Source organism: Humulus lupulus, chromosome 5 (genome assembly GCF_963169125.1).
Source record: "Humulus lupulus chromosome 5, drHumLupu1.1, whole genome shotgun sequence".
Lineage (NCBI taxonomy): Eukaryota > Viridiplantae > Streptophyta > Magnoliopsida > Rosales > Cannabaceae > Humulus > Humulus lupulus.
Genome location: NC_084797.1, coordinates 132,165,520 through 132,186,116, shown reverse-complemented (window position 1 = coordinate 132,186,116; position 20,597 = coordinate 132,165,520). Strand labels below are relative to the sequence as shown.

Genomic DNA, 20,597 nt, shown 5'->3' with positions numbered 1-20,597 from the left:
GGACGCGGCCCTTCCCAGCTGCGCCACGGCGTGCCCCTCAAATAGAGGCAGCCCTCTCTGCCAGATGCCATGAGCCGCGATGCACCACAGCCATGTCGCGGCTCAATACCCAAATTTGCCAAAAAGACAGCACGCACCAGCAAACTCTCCCCTGCATTTTCCCTTGGAACCAAGCCTTCAAACCAGCTCCAAACCTCCTCCTGACACTCAATTCAACCTCTATACATCACCTATAACTCACCCTCATCAAAACCCAAGCTAAACTTCAAGCAAAATCTCCATAAATCCAAGCTGTCATAAAGAAATCATAGGCTGAAAAACTAAAGGAAAACAGAGTACAAACCAGAAACCTATGGCTGAACTCACCTCAAATCCGAGTTTGAACTTCCTTCAATGGCTGAACCAAGTCCACAAACCCAGCCCCTTGATTTCCTAGCTTGAAATCCCACTTTGAGCTCAAAAACACCAAAGGAAAGATGGAGGAGAATGATGTACGGGAAGGAGAAAGATAAACCCTGTTTTGCTCTGTCTTGTTCTACAACCATCTAAAGTCATATAAATCCAAACCCAAATGACTAAAATACCCCTAAGTCACTTAAGGCTTCTAAAATCATTTCAAGGGTAAAATTGGTACTTTCCACTTATCCCGTTAATCATAATTAACGCTTCCCAATTCTCGCTATCCTCAATATTCTCAAATACCAATAAATCATATCCCATTACCCTTTTATTCCCGGTAATGTTCTAGTCACCAAAATGACCCCGAGACTCACCCACCCTGAACTTAAACCCGTTATGACTAGACCAAACACTTACATTTCATGATCGTCTCATGCCGAATAGCTCGAACCAATCCACCTTAAAATATGGCTATATTAATTAATCACCACCAAGCACCCAAAATACACAATTACGCCCATAGCGGCCAAATTACCAAATTACCCTTATAATTATAAACACACCAATATGCATGCATTTACCATCATATAACAATATAATTCACATAAACATGCATATGATCATTAAATAGCATCATAATTCAATTATGGCCCTCCCGGTCTCCTAATCAAGGTCCTAACCCTTATTAGGATATTCGGGGCATTATATTCACGAACTAGGAAACCGACCCAAAACATATCTCTCTGTCCTTCGCTTCTCTCCATTCTCCCTCTTGTGTTTGAAGACTTTGTTGAGTTAAAGAATTGGCATGCTTAGTTCTTAAGGAATTGAAGCTGGCTGTTGTTGGAGATTAGCTCAAGGGAAAAGTTATTAGTTGAGGTAAGGATTCTAGTACTTAACTAACTGAATTATGCTGAGTTTTGTTGATGTTTCAAAGTTATGCATGTGTGCTAGGTGGAGGATTACTCTTGAGTATCTAGATGAGGTTTGGGGTCAATTTTTGTTAGGTTTTGTTGCTGAGATTAAAGTAGAACTTCTGTGGTGAATGAATTGGATTGTTAGATTGATTTTGGGGTAAATTGGTTTGGTTTTGGAGGTGAAAATGGAGGATTTTTCTGGGTTCGAAGGGTCGGGCCATGACATTGTTCTTGCTGAGGTGTGGCCCTCTAGAACAATTGGGAGGCCAGGAGGAAGGGCGAGCCGCGACACACCATAGATTGGGCTGCGGCGCGCATGGCCTGTTTTGGGGGTTAGGGCTTCTGGTTGAGGTGGCCTGCGGCATGGGAACTTGGGGCCGTGACGCTTAGTGGGATTTTGAACCCCAAGGAGGTTTTAGGTTCAAGAATCCAAAGGTTATGGCTCGGGAAGGATTTTATCACCCGTATTGATAGAATTCTAGGTCCCGGAGACTAGAATTATAACCCAAAGTTAATTAATGTATTCGAACTTGATGGATGGATGTCGTGATACGTTGTGACTAGGATTTCAATGAGGCTCGGACTAGGGGACTGTGCTCAAAAAGCTCGGGACACAGGTAAGAAAACTGTTGTACCCATAGAGCAGGGCATGACCCTATAGTATGTGTGGCAGGGCACGACCATATGTGATTGTGATGTAGGGCGTAGCCCCATTGATTATGTTTATGTATGTTTAAGTATTTGTTAATTATGCTATGTGTGCATATTTGTGAATGAACGGCAAGGCCCAGGAACGATGATGGTCGAGAACGGTGAGGGCTGGGAACGGCAAAGGTCGAGAACGGCAAGGGGCCGGAAGCAGCGTTAAGCTCGCGTAGTGCGAGTTGCCAGGGTGAGACCCCTATTGGATACCTGGGATATCCTAACGGTGTAGACCGCGAACCCAAGGCCTGGTAAATTGCCTGGGACGGCATGGGCGTTATGTGGTTAGCGTGTTGGAGGTTTTATTATATGCTGGTTGATAGATATGCATATGTTGATTGCTTGTGTGGAGATTTCTTGCTGGGCTTTGACTCACGGCTGCTTTATGGTGCAGGAAAGGGCAAGGGGAAGGTTGACCAACCATGAGTATGGAGAGCATGAAACGACGTGTACATGTTTGGCCTGCCTGGCTGCGACGGCCAGGGGTATTTTTGGGAGATGTTTGTATAAAATCTAATTTTGTCGTCTAGTTGACTTTAATCTTATTTTTGAGTTGTAAATATTTCTAAACAGTATTTTGGGATCCCAAATGTTTAACGCTTTATAATTTTCAATGAATGATTTTATTTAAATTATGTGACTTTTATTACTGTTTAGCTACACTTTTGACCTAAATCCTCGATTAGCGAGTTAATTGCACGTTTTAAACTCACTTAGTAACGACTCTAAGGAAGTAGGGCGTTACAGCCAAAGTTTATTCAACAGGGCTAGGAGTGACCAAATTAGTTCGTGAGTTATTGGATGTGTTCCCTAAGGACTTACCAGGGTTGCCGCCGAACATGAAGATTTAGTTTGTCATCGAATTAGCACCAGGGACAGAGCCAGTGTCAAGGGCACCATATAGGATGTCTCTGGCGGAACTGAAAGAATTGAAGATATAGTTGCAGGAACTTCTTGATTTGGGGTTTATCAGGCCTAGCTACTCGCCATGAGGTGCTCCAGTTTTGTTTGTGAAGAAGAAGGATGGGACTTTGAGGATGTGTATAAACTATCAGGAACTGAACAAGTTGATCATAAAGAATAAAATACACTTTACCAAGGATCGATGACCTATTCGATCAGCTGCAGGGAAAGATGGTATTCTCGAAGATTGATCTTCGATCTTATTATCACTAGCTGAGGATCAAGGATGAGAATATACAAAAGAGGACCTTCCGAATGAGGTATGGGCATTATGCGTTTCAGGTCATGTCGTTTTGTTTGACCAATGCTCCAACATCATTCATGGACTTAATGAACAGAGTGTTCAAGAACTTCTTGGATCAGTTTCTGATTGTCTTCATCGACGACATCTTAGTGTACTCCAGTTCAGAGGCATAGCATGAACAGCATCTCCGACAGGACTTGCAGAGGTTGAGATAGCACCGGTTGTAGCCAAGTTTAAGAAGTGTTATTTTTGGCTACCAAAAGTGACATTGATTGGACATAATGGTTATGAGGATGGGATTAAGGTGGATCCATCTAAGGTGGAGGCAGTGAGAGATTGGCGGAGGCCAAGGAACGCCTCAGAGGTTAGGAGCTTTCTTGGATTAGCGGGTTATTACAGGCGGTTTTTGGAAGGATTTTCAAAGATTGTTGCACCGATGACAGAATTGACACGGAAGAATCTAAAGTACATGTTGACGGTGAAATTTCGTCAATGAAATTAGATCAGAAAACTCAAAGATATGTATGGAGATCTTTAGATAAGAATTTAGAATAAACTTAAGAAAAAGTAAACACAGATCCACAATAGAGTAAGCCTTTGTATATTTCTTAATAGTCTGAGTGTACAATGATTTTTCCAACCCCTTTTCTGGAGGGATGATGATCTATTTATATTGTAGCTCTAATGGCTCCTCATACATTATGGTCCTGGGGGACAAGATTCTACATAGGTACATTGTCAGGGTAGTGGCACAGGTCATGGTTGAGGAGAAGGTCATGGTGTCGGCCTGGTACATAGTCAGAGGCATGCATGTAGTGCTCCCACTCTCTGTAAAAATTCGTACCTCCCCTACTTGTGTTATACAGATGTCAGGGTCACGCTTCTATCCTCCTCATGGTCGTACGTCCTACACCCGTACACGTACGGGTGCTTTGTACTTGATGGTTATTCTAGCATCTCCAAGGCACGTATCTGCTCAAAGCTATCCCACGTTCTACTGAGAGTAGGAAAGCTAGCGTGTTAACATGAATGATATACTCAGTTATCTACACCACTATTGGCTTGATGTGAAATAGTTCTTGGGTCTCTCCTATTGCTCCTCGTACGCTCCTTCTAGAAGTCTTAGACCCCATACGAGTATGCGAGGCGCGAGGCCATGGTGGTGCGAGGATGATGGTGGTGCGAGGCCATGGGAGACGCAAGACCATGGTGGTGTGGGTCCATGGGAACCGCGAGACCATGGTGGTACGGGGAAACTTTGGGGGGCCGTGGGACCATGGTGGTGCGAGGCCATGGGAGCCGCGAGACCATGGTGGTGCATGGCATATGGACGAGGTGGGGTGCACCTCACTTGGCGCAAGGCTCATGGGCGACGCCACTGGTGCAATTGCACGAGATGGCACCTGGGCGAGGCAGGGGTCGTGGCTGCGTGAGGCGCGAGGCCTATTGGTGCACCCGCGTGAGATGCCGCCTAGGCGAGGCTGTTGCAGCATCTGCGTGAGACGCTTCCTGGGCGAGGCTACTGGAGCACCTACGCGAGACACTACCTGGGTGAGGCTACTGAAGCACTTGCACGAGACTGTGCCTGGGCGAGGCTGCTGGAGCATCTGTGCGAGACACTGCCTGGGTAAGGTTGATGGAGCACCTGCGCGAGACGCTGCCTGGGCGAGGCTGTTGGAGCACCTGTGCGAGACGCTGCCTAGGTGAGGCTGCTGGTGCATCTGTGTGAGACGCTGCCTGGATGAGGCTGCTGGAGCATCTGCGTGAGATGGTGCTTGGGCAAGGCCCATAGGAGCGCAGGCGGCCTCACGAGGGATGGTGCAGCATGGTGCATATGTGTGAGAGGGGCTTGTCTAGGATGTAGCCACTATCATGGGGATCAAAGATTCCATCATTTGATCTGTTGTCTCTTGGGACTACTTCGGGAGTGTGTTACATTTTCCTTTGGCTTCTATAGAGTTTATTTTGCACAATGTGGCCCATCCTCATATGAGCATTTAGGCCTTAGGCTCTGGGCTAGCCCGAACACTATAACTTAGGTTGTGCTGCTCGTTGGGTCAATTCTTTCACGTTCGTAGAACCTTACTCATTTCAATAGGGGACCATGTATTTTGTCTTTTAGTGTGGATTTTTGGTATCCACACTTGGCCCCCAGTCTATAGGGAGGCCTTTAGGCATTCTTGTAGACTCTTCTCTTTCTTTTTTTCCATTATTATTATGCTCGAGGTCCTTTTGAGCCCACGCGAAGGGGTTCGATAGGTCCCTCCTCGGTGCACCTTAATTGTATCTATAAGGATATGTTGACCCATTGGGTTCTAGTTATCCTTATAAATATTTTTGCGTGGGCTTATTATTTCTTGCGAGAAGCGTCCTTCTCGCCATTAGGCCTAGTACTGTATTTGCAAGTGTCTTCTTTGAGACCCTTTTTGCAAGCGTCTTCTTTGAGACCCTTTTTGAAAGTGTCTTCGTTGAGACCCTTTTTGGCAAGCGTCTACTTTGAGACCCTTTTTGCGAGTGTCTACTTTGAGACCCTTTTTGCAAGCGTCTACTTTGAGACCCTTTTTTCAAGCATCTACTTTGAGACCATTTTAGCAAGCGTCTACTTTGAGAAACTTTTTGCAAGCGTCTACTTTGAGACCCTTTTATGATTTTTTGAAGTGATCTCCTCTCGGGTCGAGACTTTTATGGCATGATGGTCCTCGTTCAACTTTAAACTTGGTCAGCGACCCTTCTAGCATGACGTCCCCTTCTATATGGAATCTTTAGACGTATTGGTAGTGGGGCGACTGGAGGAAGGTTCGCTATCTTCAACATATGAGTTCTTATGGCCCTCTTCCACACGTATGTACTTCTGTGCTCTTTCAAAAAAATCGTTTAAATTCGTAACTTTTCTTTTGAGCATGTTACCCCATAGCTTGCTTCCTGGACGAACTCCAGCTGTAATAGCCATCTTGAGCTCCGCTTTGGTTAAAGTTCCCACTTTTCATGCTTCCATATTGAACCTATGGATATAGTTCTTCAGACTTTCATTTTCACCTTGCTTTATGTTAGCGAGGCTGGTAATGGGCATAACGTAATCACAGACCGCACGGTGCTGTTGAAGAAATTTGCCAGAGAATTGCTGCCATGATTTGATAGTTCCTGGCCTTAACCTCTTGAACCACTTGTATGCAACACCCTTAAGTGTAACAATAAAGAAATGGCATTTTGCTCTGCTTTTGACCCCTCTTAACCTCATCAAGTTGTTGAAGGAGTCTAGGTGATACTTTGGGTCTGTAGTACCTTCGTACAGGGCTATGCAAGGCGCTCTGAGGTTGGCGGGAATTTGCTCAGCCTGCGTAGCACCAGAATCAATCAAAACAGTAAAAGAAGTGCCAGCACTAGAAAGCTGACCTGTCACTACCGAGGGACTAGCCTCGGCCTCTGCCTGCGTCAAAGTGAACACTCGAGCTGGAGTCAAGCTGTCCACCTTCCCTGCCTCGCCCTTCTTTACCGTTGGGCAATCTTTTCTGAGGTGTCCCACCACCCCGCATACATAACAGGCCTTAGCCTGACACTCGCCCAAATGACGTCTCCTGCACCTTGTGCATTCCGGGTAAGTCCTCCACGAATCGCCGCCCCCCCCGACGGCCCCCCTGAATACCCCGACCTCCTCTATCAAACCTAGGAGCAATTGGGGCTTCAGGTGTCTTTCTCTTCAAATCACTGATACCTCCACCTCTACTAGAACCAGAATATGGAGGCACCGGCCTACGGCCCTCCCTTCTTGCTGCACTATCCCTCCAAATCCTATTCTCTGCTTCCTCAGCAGTCAGAGCCCTTTCCACAGCCTGGGCATAGGTGGTCACCCCAGGAACTGTAGTAATCCTTACATCCCGGGCTATCATGACATTTAGCCCTCTAACAAATCTGTCTAACCTGGTCGCATCGGTAGGAACAAGATCCGGTGCAAACTTTGCAAGTCTATCAAATTTCAAGGCATACTCCGTAACAGTCAAACTGCCCTGAACAAGGCCCACAAACTCATTCACCTTTGCTGCCCTGACGGCAACATTATAGTACTTCTGATTGAACAAATCTTTAAACTCCTCCCATGTCATTGCAGCAACATTTCTAGTCTGTGACGCCACCTCCCACCAGATTAGGGCATCCTCTCTCAACATATAGGTGGCACAGTCCACCCTGTCATGACCTTCTACTTTCATAAAATCAAGTATGGTGGTGATCAGAGTCATCCACTGCTCAGCTTTTAGTGGATCTGGTCCACCTTCAAAGATCGGGGGCTGCTGTTTCCTGAACCGCTCATACAACGGTTCCACTTTATTACCAACATCAACAGGTTGTACCACAGGTTCCAGTGCCGGTGGCCCAGCAGGGGCAACACTCCCAGATGGAGCCTGCTGCAGAATTCTGATCAGTTCCTCTTGGCTCTGAAGCCTAGCTTGCATTTCTGCCATTAACTGCTGCCAGTTCTCAGGGACTGGAGAAGGGGTTGGGCCTTGGTCATCCTCTCTAGCCCCAGGCCTGCCGGCTTGTCGAGTAGATTTCCTTGAACGCATATCTATTCAAGTCATTCTACAAACAACGACTCGGCAATTAGGCTAAGATGACAGGGTGATAATCTCTCCACAATCCACCACCGAAACTCCAATCATACACAAGCAAGCAAGTATAACAATTTATCCAGATATTCATCCACATGCACCGCAATGCTAATAAGCACGCCTCAATAACATCATGCAATAGTCAAGGGCCAGGCCCTATCAGAATCTCATGCTCCGTATTCATCAGACAGATATCAACATTCATATCTCACTCAAATCATTTAAACACATAATCAAGCATATACAGTTACCAAACCCTGAGTTGAGCTTGTCTCCCGCAGCGAATGTACATACCCAGCCAGTCTTCAGGACCCATAAACCTAGGACGCTCTGATACCAAGTTGTAACGCCCTGGATAGCCAAGACCGTTACACTGTGTGTTTATAAAGTGCCAGACTTGCTAACCAAGTCGTTAAAGTAAAACGTGTTACTGAAACAGTAGAGGAACTAGGGTTAAAAGTGTTTTGGTCTCAAAAGTTACATTTCCATTACTAAACATTGTTTCATTACATGGGATCCTGAAAATGACAGTTTCAAAGGTCATTTACAAAATTTACAAGGTTTAAATACATTAGCGGCCGTACTAAGGCAAAATGAGCAGTTAGGTAGTCTCTGTCCTGACACACTCCTCGACCATGGTGATCGAACGGCTGGTTATGTACATTACACCTCGGAGCTCTCCACCTCAGGCTTGGTCCAGCTTGCCCTTGCCCTTACCTGCACCACGAAGCACCCGTGAGCCAAGGCCCAGCAAGAAAACACAGCAATGACAGAGCATTAACAATTAGCAATCAAGTCATTTACTCATATAGCATCTCATAAATTTCAAGTTTATCATCATTCAAGCGTACCACATACTAAGGATTTCATCTCATAAAACATAATGCACAGACGATAACCAGGGCTAGCGCCCACAGGCTGCTCCCTCTGTTATCCTAATGTTTCTGGCTCCCAGTGGCCAATTCGCGCCTCGTGCGCTAAAATTATGAACGGTACTCTTAGACCGCTTATACGTGTCCCTTGGCATAATACCAACGATGACACAATACAACTCTCGGGAGCACTTAGTCCCATTCACAACCATATATTCGGGTGCGGTTTTCTTACCTTTAGCTTTCAAATGAGTTAGTTACGGGCGATACTCCTTGAGCGCGATCCGATCCTCAAGCCCTAGCTCAGTACCTAGTCACAACCATGAAGGAAGACACCATTAACAACCTTAAATGAGTTCCCAAGCCAAGTTCTAGTACTCGGAACATTGAACTTCACCAAATATAGTAAAAGACTCAACCCCGAGCACCTTAGGTTAAATTTCCAAGCCTAAAATCTCAAAATCCCAAAATCCCTTAAGCGCCCCGGCATAGGCCACCCATGCCGCGGCATGGCCCCCAAACAGAGCCATCCCAGGCACAAAAACAGGTAAGGGCCGCGGCATTGCTTGGACCATGCCGCGGCCCGCCCTTCTTTCTCAGCATGCAACACCCCTTGAAGGGCCGCGGCTCACCAAGAACCATGCCGCGGCCCGACCCTTCGAACCCAGAAAAAATCACCATTTTCAATCTCCAAACCTCACCTAAAGCTATCCCAAAGCCCCCAAACCAAAACCAATTAATAATAACAACATAAGAATGATTTAGACAACACAATCCAACCAAAAATCCAGCCTAAGACTCACCAAAACCCCAATTCCAACTTCTGAAATTTCAACCCATAGAACTCAAAACCAGCCATGATAACTCTCAAATTCAACCATCAAACTGTAATTTAAACCTTACCTCAGTTGTAGAATCGATTTTCCAAGAATCCCCTGACCTATCTTCAAAGTCCCTAGCCTCAATTTCCACCTTGAATGTCAAAACCATAACCATTTAAAACTCAGTCATTTCTTTAAGTTCCTAACCCCAAAAACGAAAATTCAGAACTTACCTTAGCTCTATCTCAGACCTTGATCAGTTCCTGAGCTAATCCTCCAGATTACTTCCTTCAATTCCCAAAGACACAGCTCAATCCCAGCAGTTCCCTCTCAAACTCAAAAGTTTTTCCCTTTGTTTTTCTGTGTTTTTCCTTTCCTTTGGTTCCCTTTGAGCGTGTAAGTGAGCTGAGAGAGGTATACTTAGTCGGTTTGTGTTTTCTTCTAAAGACTTCCTTAAGTCTAACTTATCCTTTAAGTTAATCCCAAGGCTCGGGGTGCCGGAAACGTCCCCGAGGCCAAAACGGTAAAATCCCCCAATAATCCCGCCTAGACATCCTAACCTCAGATATATCTCCAATTATTTATTTTTATCACCCGATAGTCTAAATCACTACCCGATACCTAAAATACCCCTGACTTGTCCAAAGTCAATTATAATGCCCCGTTGTGACTTTTCCTGCTACCTAGCCCTAGGATCGCCTCGAGTCGCCGGCTGCAGAATTATCCACATCATAATGTGGTTCTCACATATATCTCAAACATATATATCATATCATCATATAATATAATCAATTATCATACAAGCATCATTAAACATATAATTACTCATTAAATCACAATTACTCCAGTAATGCCCTCCTGGCACACTAATCAAGGCCCTTAAGCCTTATTAGTGAATTTGGGTCGTTACAGACCTAGTCACAACCATAATATAGAATTCTATCAAAACGAGTAAATAAATACTTCTGGACTGAATCCTAGCCTCCGGGATGTCGAATCCTACCAAACCAGGAAGTAGGATCAATCCCGAGCCTTTAGAGTTATGTTCCCACGACTAAAAACCAAACCTAGGCAAAACTGCACAGGCGGACCGCGACTTGACCTTGGGGGTCACGGTGCACCTTTCTGACAGAGAGCCCTCTGCATTGGCTTTAGGGAGCAGGCCGTGATTTGGCCCTCTAGAGTCACGGCGCGCTCCTCAGGCCGGGCCCTCCTGGTTCTGGGTTCATCCAGGTCGCGACTTGCTAGAACTCAAATAATACAATCAGTTTGAATACTAACCACATAGAATTAAGATTGAATTGACTTATGGTCAACTATATGATATGACTAGAATAGATGATAATGGTATGTTTACTTATCCTATCTACTGTCCAGTCCAATGTATCATATACATCTGATGTTATCTACTTTGCTAATGTTCTGGAAAGAACATAACACTACAATGTGTAGGTAGATTATATTGTAGATTGGCAAGTCAGTGTAAATCCTTTGCACTGACTAATCTTAGGACTAACTTATTTTGAACTATAATCATATTTATATTCCACTGTGATTACGTCCCTATAATTATGATTAGCAACATGCTCGAGATTTAATAGAAATTTATATTAAACAAATAATCATGAAAATAAAACTTGTGAGCAAAGTGGTTGACTTAGTAAAAATTGATTTCTATTATTTATTGATTATAAAATGAGATTACAAAGAAAGTGAGTTTTAATTAGGGCATAAAACCCCAACATCATAGTCCTCCACAATAACTTAATTCCCAACACAATTCACCTCTATGCTAGAATTCAAAGCTTTTCTTTCAAAATTATAGAAAATCTCTAAGGGAGAGAAATAGAGAGAAAATGAGAGAGAGAAAGAGAGAAATGTGAGAATGAGGCTACCTTAGACTAACTAAGTCTTGAACTATAGCCCTGGTAAAAGACTATAATACCCCTACCTACTAAACCTCTCCTCAAAACTCCCAAGGGCAAAAATATCATTAGACACCACAATCCCACTAAACATCAAATTTCAATTAAAATTCTTAATTAATTTCCTCCAATCATGAAATACTACTATTTTCCCCAAATGTGACTCATATTCCAATGAGTCCTGGTGACTCCCCAAATTACCAAAATACCCCTTAGCTCACTTCGAGCCCAGAATTTTTCCACGTTGTGACTTCTCCGTTAAATTGCTTACTATGATCGCCTCGTGCTGAATATCTCAAATCTATCAACATAATAACGTGGTCCCACTCATAAAGCATATATAATTGCAAATATACCCTCATCGGGTCAAAATTACGAAAATGCCATTTTTAACAGAAATGGGCCCACAAGGCTACTTAATACACTTAAACATGCATAAGCAGTCATATCATATTATAACTCATAATTAACATAATCACATATACAACCACAATTAAATCATATTAACACATAAAAATCCAATTATGCCCTCCTCACACACTAATCAAGACACTAAGCCTTACTAGCAAATTTGGGACGTTACAACAATAAAAGTTTAGATTTAATTTTAGTTTGAATTTAATTTTTAAGTTTTAATTTGAATTTTAAGTTTTATTTAAATTTAGCTTTAGATATTATATTTTAAAAAAATGAATTCAAATTTTAAATAATTCACACAAAAATAATATCTAACTTTTTGCACCAAGTGTGGTGCCCTAGGGTTAGGGCCGACAACATATGGGAGCCTCAAAGGATCGGGTGGCTTGTGACAAGGTGAAGCTGGGCAGTGGTGTGGCTTAGCATGCAAACACGCAAGCGCAAGCACACAGGCGAGGGGTGCAGGCAGCAGACGCAGGCACGAAGGCACAAGGGGTGCAGTTGCAGGCACAGGGGCATGGGCTTACTGGTGGTCATAGCTAAGTTGTCGCTATTGCGTGCGGCTAGGACTCGGGCCATAGGCTCGGGTCTTTTCTCTTCTTTATGTATATATTTTTTAAAATACATCAGATTTTTTAAAATACATATTTCAAAAATAAAATTTACAAAAATCATATGCCCTCTATAGTTTACTCAAGATCTAGGAAATCAAAATCCTAACTGAATAGCACCATATAATTAATGATCCATCCTTCAATCATACATTGAAACACACATCCATCCATTCAATATATATTGATATCAACATACATATAAAAAATGCAAGAAACCCTGGTACCAATTGTTATTATTAAATATGAAAATCAGATTTCGCCGCAAAATGTGTTCTTTAAAAATTTTATTAATACCGACCACGAACATACATATATAGATATATTAAATCAAACACAAAAAGATTAGAGATTACTTCCTATAGCCTATGAAGAGTCCATGAATCTTTTTGTATAAATCAACGATCTTCCTATACTTATTCTGAAAGCTCACACCTTGACACACAAGGATGTGTGTCAACAAGTAGGATTCAAAAGGTTGATTTAGAACTCACTAGATGTACTCAACACATGAGATCTAGTGAGGTTTGATAGTAAATATGTTGTGAATAGATATTTAGGTATAGAAAAATCTATCAATTTCTTTTTTGAGAGAGTCTGACAGTCAAAACTTCTGAAAAAACAACTTACTGAGAGAGTCCAACAGTCAAAACTTATTTTGATGCTTCAGAAGTATGTGTCAAATGTGACTCATGTATTGAGTTACGAAGATCTGGAATTGCAGGCATATCTTTCCTATGAAGAACAACCAGTCTAGATACTAGACAGGAAGGACGCGGTCCTGAGGAACAAAACCATACATTTGGTTAAGGTATTATGGAGGAATAACTAAGTCAAGGAGGCGACTTAGGAATTTGAGTCCAACATGCGGGATTAGTATCCGAGTTGTTCAAGTAAAATCTTAAGGATGAAATTCCTGTAAGGAGGGGATAGTTGTAACGTCCCAATTTCCCGTAAGGCTTAGTGCCTTGATTACGGGGCTAGGAGGGCAATAATTTATTTAATTGCATTATTATGTGATGATATGCATGATTGTATGAAGTATTTGAGTTATATTATAATATTATTATATTGGCATGTTTAGGTGTATTAAACATGCATGTGGGCCCGTCTCTTATTAGAAGGACATTTTCGTAATTTTGGCTCGTTGAGAGTATATTTGTATAGATATGCTTGCATATTGATTGATTCCACATTATTATGTGGATATATTTGACTTATTCAGCAAGAGGCGATCCTAGGGAACAAGCTAACGGTTTAGTCATAAAATGGCCAAATACCTGGCTCGAGATGAGCCTAGGGGTATTCTACTACTTTAGTACATTACCAGAATTTATCAGGTAATGGGAAATTATTTAGTGATTATTTGAGGGCATTGGAGATAACGAGAATTATGAGGCGTTACTTATGATTAGTGGGAAAAGTGGCAAAAGATGGATTTTCCCTTGGGGGCATTTGATGAGTAAGGGTTTAGCAAGGGGTAGCTTTGTCTTTTACCATGCTTGAGTGACTTAGTCACTGAGAGCTTCTCAGAACAAAGGAAAAACACTCAGGAAAACACTCAATACATTCTCTCTCTCGTTTCTCTATTCTCTTTCTGATGCCTTGGTGAGTTTTGATTTTTGGAAAGGAAGAAGCTTGAAAATTTGTTGATTGAAGCTGGGATAGGTGTAGGAAATAATTCAAGGTCGTAATTCTTAGTTGAGGTAAGCTTTATTCCTTGTTCTAATTAAATTCTGGCCTGGTTTTTAGAATTTTTTGAGTATTGAACACAAGGAATTAAGTTTGACTTGTGATGGGGTTTTTGGTTAAGTTTTCAGGTTTATGTACTGCTCTAAGAATAGAGATGATGGTTTGGGACTGAATTATGGGTTTGGTATCACTTTGGGGTGAATTTTGGAGGAATTGGCTTGGGGAAAATATATGAAAAACTGGGTTTGCAGGGTCGCACTGCGGCCTGTTCATAGGGCACTACAACCCTCATGAACTCAGAGAAGAAGGGAGTGCCTCAAACCGCCTTGGAACTGCAGCGCTAAGCAGGTTGCGCCGCGGTGTATGTCTAGTGAAATTGAGGGCTGGGTTCTTTTACTTGTGTAATGTCACGATGCTTAGTGAGGGGAGCTGTAACGGCCCAAATTCACTAGTAAGGCTTAAGGGCCTTGGTTAGTGTGCCAGGAGGGCATGATGGGAATTATGTGTGATTATTATGATTTAGATGCATGATTATGATTTAAGCATGTTATATGATTACTTGAGTACTTGAGATGCATGACTATGTGTGTTAGTGTGCATATGGGCCCAGATTAGGTTAGAAGGGCATAATCGTAATTTTAGCTATTATGGGCATAACTGCTTTGATATATGTGATAATTGTTGAGACCACATTATTATGTGGATATATCTGTGATCTGTGACTTGAGATGATCCTAGTGAGCAAGGTAGCGTAAAAGTCATATCGGGGATTTATACCCGGCTCGGGGTGAGCTTAGGGGTGTAAATGGGAATTTAGTGGATAAGCTGGAGATTATTATGATATTGAGGAAGGCTATTGGTGATTAGTAAGGTATCGGGAACTAAGAGGGAAATAATAGGGACACTCGAGGAAGTAGCGGGAATTGGGTAAAAAGACTAAAATGCCCTTAAGAGGACTAAAGGATTAGAGATAACTGTGAGGGCATAAAGGTCATTTGACTTTTAAGGAAGGGTATTACTGAGGTTTTAAGATAGTGGGATTTATAGAATATCAAAAGGGTCTGAAAAAGAAGGGAAAAGAAGGAGGGAAAACAGAGAGAGTTTCTTGAGTCGGTTTACACTTTCCTTCACCTATTTCTGGAGAATTTCTGGAGTAAAGCCTAGAGGAGAGCTGGGATAACTAAACATCAAGAACCTTGATCTAAGACTAAGGAGTTGACAGAGGTTTAACAGGGTTTCACCAATACTTGAGGTAAGAATCAAGAGTTCATCCATTCTCTGTTTCTTTTTTTTTTAAGCTGTGGTACTTGAGTTGAATTGAATGGAACTTTAGGGAATTCAAGCTTAGGGCTGAGGAGCAGCAAGCCAAGGGAGCCTAGGGTTAGCTTGTGGGCGAAATTCTATCAAAGGTATGAATTCTAAACTCTAATTCTAGTGTTCAGCTGGTTTGTGTTGGGTTCTGAAGTTTGGAGGTGGCTATGGTGAATTTTGAGTTTGTGATTGCATGTGCTTGGGTTTTAGATGTTTAGGGTGCTTGGGATGAGTGGAGTGTGGTCATGAGGCTGTTTTTAAGTTTGGGTAAGAGTTGGAAGAGGTTTGGTTGAGGTTGGCTCGAGAGAAATCGCACAAGGGAAATTTTGGTGTTGGGCTGCCTGTGACTAGCGCTACAGCGCTAGCCTTTGGGCGCTGTAGCGCTAGGCCCATATGTTGGAAGGGTTTTGGTTCTGTCTGTAGCGCTATAGCGCCCTTCCAAGAGCGCTGTAGCGCTACCCTGCCTTCTGAAGGGGATTTTGGGGTATTTTGCAAGAGTTTTTGACCTAAGGTTTGGGGTTTGGTTCCACCACCTTGTTTGGTGGAACTAGGACATCCCGGGGGGCTCGGGATTAGCCTCGGGGTTAGGTTTTGAACTTGAGGGTTGATGTTGACTTTGACCATGATTGTGTTAGGTAAGCGCTAAGGCTCGAGTGGGATCGTGCTCAAGGTGTCGTGACATCGAAAACCAGTGACTTGAAAGGTAAGAACACTGCACCCGAATGTATGATTGTGATGGGACTAAGTGCTCCCGAGAATTGTTTTGTGTCATCGTTGGTATTATGCCAAGGGACACGTGTAAGCGGTCTAAGAGTACCGTTCATGAATTTAGCGCATGGGACACAAATTGGCCACTGGGAGCCAGAAACGAAAGGATAACAGAGGGAGCAGCTTGTGAGCGCTAGCCCTGGTTATCATCTGTGCCTTGTGTTATATGAGCTGATATGCTTTGTATATGAAATACTTGACTAATGATAAGCTTTGTATATGAAATACTTGACTGTTGATATGCTTGAAGTTTATGAGATGCCATATGTGAGATTGACTTGACAGCTAAATGTGCATGTTCTATTATTAATATGTGTTCTTGTTGGGCCTTGGCTCACGGGTGCTACGTGGTGCAAGTAAAGGCAAGAGCAAGCTGGACCAGGCCTGAGGTGGAGAGCTCCGAAGTGAATGTACATAGCTAGCCGTTCGATCACCATGATCGAGGAGTGTGTCAGGACAGAGATCACATAACTGCTCATTTTGCCTTAGCATGGCTGTTAATGTATTTAAACTTTGTAACTTTTGTAAAAGGCTTTTAAACTGTCATGTTTGGGATCCCATGTACATAAACAATGTTTAGTGTTGAAAATGTATCTTTCGAGACAAAAATGCTTTCAACCCTAGTTCCTCTACTATCTGAGTAACACGTTTTTACTTTAATGACTTGATTAGCGAGTCTGGCACTTTATAAACACACAGTGTAGCGGTCTTGGCTATCCAGGGCGTTACAGGAGACATAGATCAAATTGAGATTATTAGCCAAAGTGGTATTTTAGTGGCAGGAACTCAAACCTAAGGGCTTGGGAAGGATTCTACTACCCAGTTTAGTAGAATTCAAAGGTCTCAAAGACTAGGACTCGATTCAAAAATCTTTATTTACTTCACATTGGTGGATATCATTTATTATAGTTGTGACTAGGGTACCGCTAGGGATCGGGATGAGATCGTGCTCAGGGGTCATTATTAATTAACTTGTGCTTGGACCGTAGGTGAGAAAACTGCACCTAATACGTGAAATATGTTATTAGGGCTTAGTTTGGTTGTCAAATATAGATTGTTCAGGGGTCGAGCCCCTGTGAATGAGCATGATTATGATTATGCCTGTGATTTCTTGATTTAGCACGTGTGAATACTTTGTATGTGGATGATTGTTAAATGATGTATGCTTGTTTACACTATCAGATTGAAAAGGATTGACTTATAAGTCAAGGGCAGAAATAGCGCGTTGAGCACTAATCAATATTGTTGAGATTGGTTAAATATAATGGTGAAGATGTTTACACGTTGAGGTGCAAAACACTTAACGCCTTGGTGGTCTTTTAGGGTCGTACATTTTATGTAAAATGCTCCAAATGATGTGTTTTAAATGCTTTAATCATATTCGTTAGACTAATGATGATGCCTACACTATATATATGGGTTATTAGAGTTGAAAAGCTTTGATCACACTTTCCAACTCTCTCTCTCTAAACTCATTCTCTCTCTAGCTTTCTAAGACCAAGGTTTTCTCCAAGAAACTCATTAAGCATTGCTTGACTTGCATGAGTTTTAAGGCTTGTTCAATCCTAAATCTCATTCTACTTAGTTGAAGCTTCAAGCAATTGGGAAGGCTTGGAATAGAGATTTTGTACAACAATATTCATATTGTGTATAAGCCTTAGAAGTTCCCCAAGTTTGAAAATTCAAGTTGCTCAATACAAAGGTTGTGTCTCTCTAACCCTAATCGTGTATTTTGTCATTCCATTAAGTTTTTTCATTGTTGGTATAGATGATTAAATGTATCTAAGTTCATATTATCATCAATTAATCATTTAGTTTAGTATATTCAAGATTAACATTCATATCATGAACATGTTTCTTTTATTATCAAGAATTGCATTCATACTTTGAATGTGAATCTTGATCAGCATCTAGGGTTTGGAATATTGCATTATTATCATTATTCATTATTGATTTGCAAAAGAGTAAAGCCATATATTCCAAACAAATATGATTAGGTCTAATCAAGAGCGTGATATATGCTTGATCGACCTTATGGTTGTTGGAAAAATTGAAGTGCCAGGTATGCTAGGCCAACTCTAAGGGTGGTTATACAGATGATACGACAGTGGGCCTTAGGGTGACTCTATAGTCCCATATCCTAAGGCAACAGACCCCGGTATGAGTTATTAGTCATTTATTTAGGGCAGCGGCCCTGGGGTGACTAAACAATCACGTATTTAGGGCAACAACCCCGATGTGATGCTACAATCACTTATCTGAATAGAATGCATGCATGAGTAAGGTTATTACTTCTAGGCATGCTTATTATGATTTTGTTATATGTCATTAACTACTTATGAGAATTTTTAAGTTTTCTTGCTGAGCCTTGGCTCACGGGTGCTATGTGGACCAACCATGAGTTGGAGAGCTTCAGTGGCGACGTGTACATATGCAGTTGCTCGACCGCCACGACTGGGGTTTCTCAGAGGAACTAGGGTTAAGCCCTATTTTTCTGCTTAGGTCAGCTTGTTGTAACTTTTGAAGTGCAATTAGCCTTTTAAACGTTATTTTGGGATCCCATGTATGAATGTAAATATTTTAATGAAATGGTTATTTCTTTTGACCAAAATTTTTAACCCTAAACCGTTAATCATGTTTAGTTACACGTTTATGGCTAAGAGACTCGTTTAGAAAGTCTAACACTATTTAAAACACACAATGTAACGGTCTTGGCTATCCAGGGTGTTACAATCTTGTCATCTCTTGTGGATTCTAGGTTCTTTGGAGTTAGCTTCTACTCCACTGTTGTCATAGTACATTATTAGTGGCTTATCCATATCCGGAACTATTTCCAAACCAGTGTAGAACTTCCTCAACCATACCCCTTCCTTAGTTGCTTCACAAGCCGCTATATACTCGGCTTCCATGGTTGAATCTACAATATTGGATTGTTTAATACTTGTACAAACTACAACTTCTCCACCAAGAGTGAACACTGACCTAGACGTCGACTTACGGCTGTATTTGTCTGATTGGAATTTGGAATCATTGTATCCAGTAATGTTTAAGTCACCCTGAATATACAAGCATATAATCTCTCATTCTCTTTAGATACTTGAATGTGCTTTACTGCAATCCAGTGTTCTAAACCAGGATTTGATTGATAAAGAGTGAGAATCCCTATTGCACAACATATGTCGGGCTTAGTACTTAACATAGTATACATCAGACTCCCAACTGTTGAAGCATAGGGATACTTTCTCACATTCTCTTCCTACTCAGGTGTCTTTGGACATTGCTCTTTGGAAAGAATGATTCCATGCCTGGTCGGTAACTGACCTCTCATTGAATTCTCCATAAAGAACCTTTCAAGCACTGTATGTATATAATTAGCTTGAGAAAGTTCCAAGAGCTTGTTCTTCCTATCCTTTGGGATTTGAATTCCCAGATAATAGCTTGCCTCACCCAACTCTTTCACTTGGAACTTTTCGGCTAACTACTTCTTTTTGCTTAACAGTGTCTCTACATCATTGTCAGTGAGGAGAATGTCATCCATGTAAAAAAACTAGGAAAACCACCACTTTTCCTTTGATATATTTATATACACATGCTTCATCGATATCCTTTTCAAAACCGTATGTTTTAATTGTTTCATTAAAGGTGATATTACAAGATCTAGACGCTTGCTTTAATCCATAAATGTATTTCAGCAACTTACATACCTTTTGATCTTCCCCATTCTTGATGAACCCTTCTGGTTGTACCATATAGATGCTTTCATCAAGATGGCCATTAAGGAAGTTTGTCTTGACATCCATTTGTCAAATCTCATAATCATATATGGCAGCTATGGATAAGAGGATGCGAATGGATTTCAGCATGACCACAGGAGAAAAATGTTTCTTCATAATCAACACCTTCTCCCTGAGTGTAACTGTAACGTCCCAAATTTGCTAATAAGGCTTGGTGCCTTGATTAGCGTGTCGAGAGGGAAATAATTAATTTAATTGTATTATTACGTTATTAATCATGATATATGTGCATCGGTGTTTGATTGCTCTAGTTATGATATAATGTGAATAAATATGCATGTTTAGGTGTATTAAATATGCATGTGGGCATGTTTTGGTTATTAAGGGCATGTTTGTAATTTTGGCCCGTTGAGGGCATAATATGTAATTATGTGTGTTGTGCTTGAGACCACAATATTGTGGAGATATATTTGAGATGTCTGGTCTAAGGCGGTCATAGGGAGCGGATTAGCGGAATACTCACAACGGGGTCAGATACTCGGCTCAGGGTGACCCTAAGGGTATTTGGGGAATGTAGTACGTATTTAGCGGTTATTTGGGTATGTTGGGATTAATTG

The 20,597-nt window shown here is 41.9% G+C and overlaps 1 long non-coding RNA gene across 2 annotated transcripts in view; it reads left to right on the top strand.

The window, feature by feature from the left end:
- Positions 1-20,597, top strand: part of LOC133777668 (uncharacterized) — a 59,481-nt gene that overhangs the window by 26,188 nt on the left and 12,696 nt on the right. The window contains exon 4 of one of the 2 annotated variants that reach the window (XR_009868758.1): positions 2,413-2,435. The exons of the other annotated variant lie outside the window; for it this stretch is intronic. This is a non-coding gene — a long non-coding RNA (uncharacterized LOC133777668). Of the gene's footprint in view, positions 1-2,412; positions 2,436-20,597 lie in introns of those variants that run through there. 2 annotated transcript variants of the gene reach the window in all.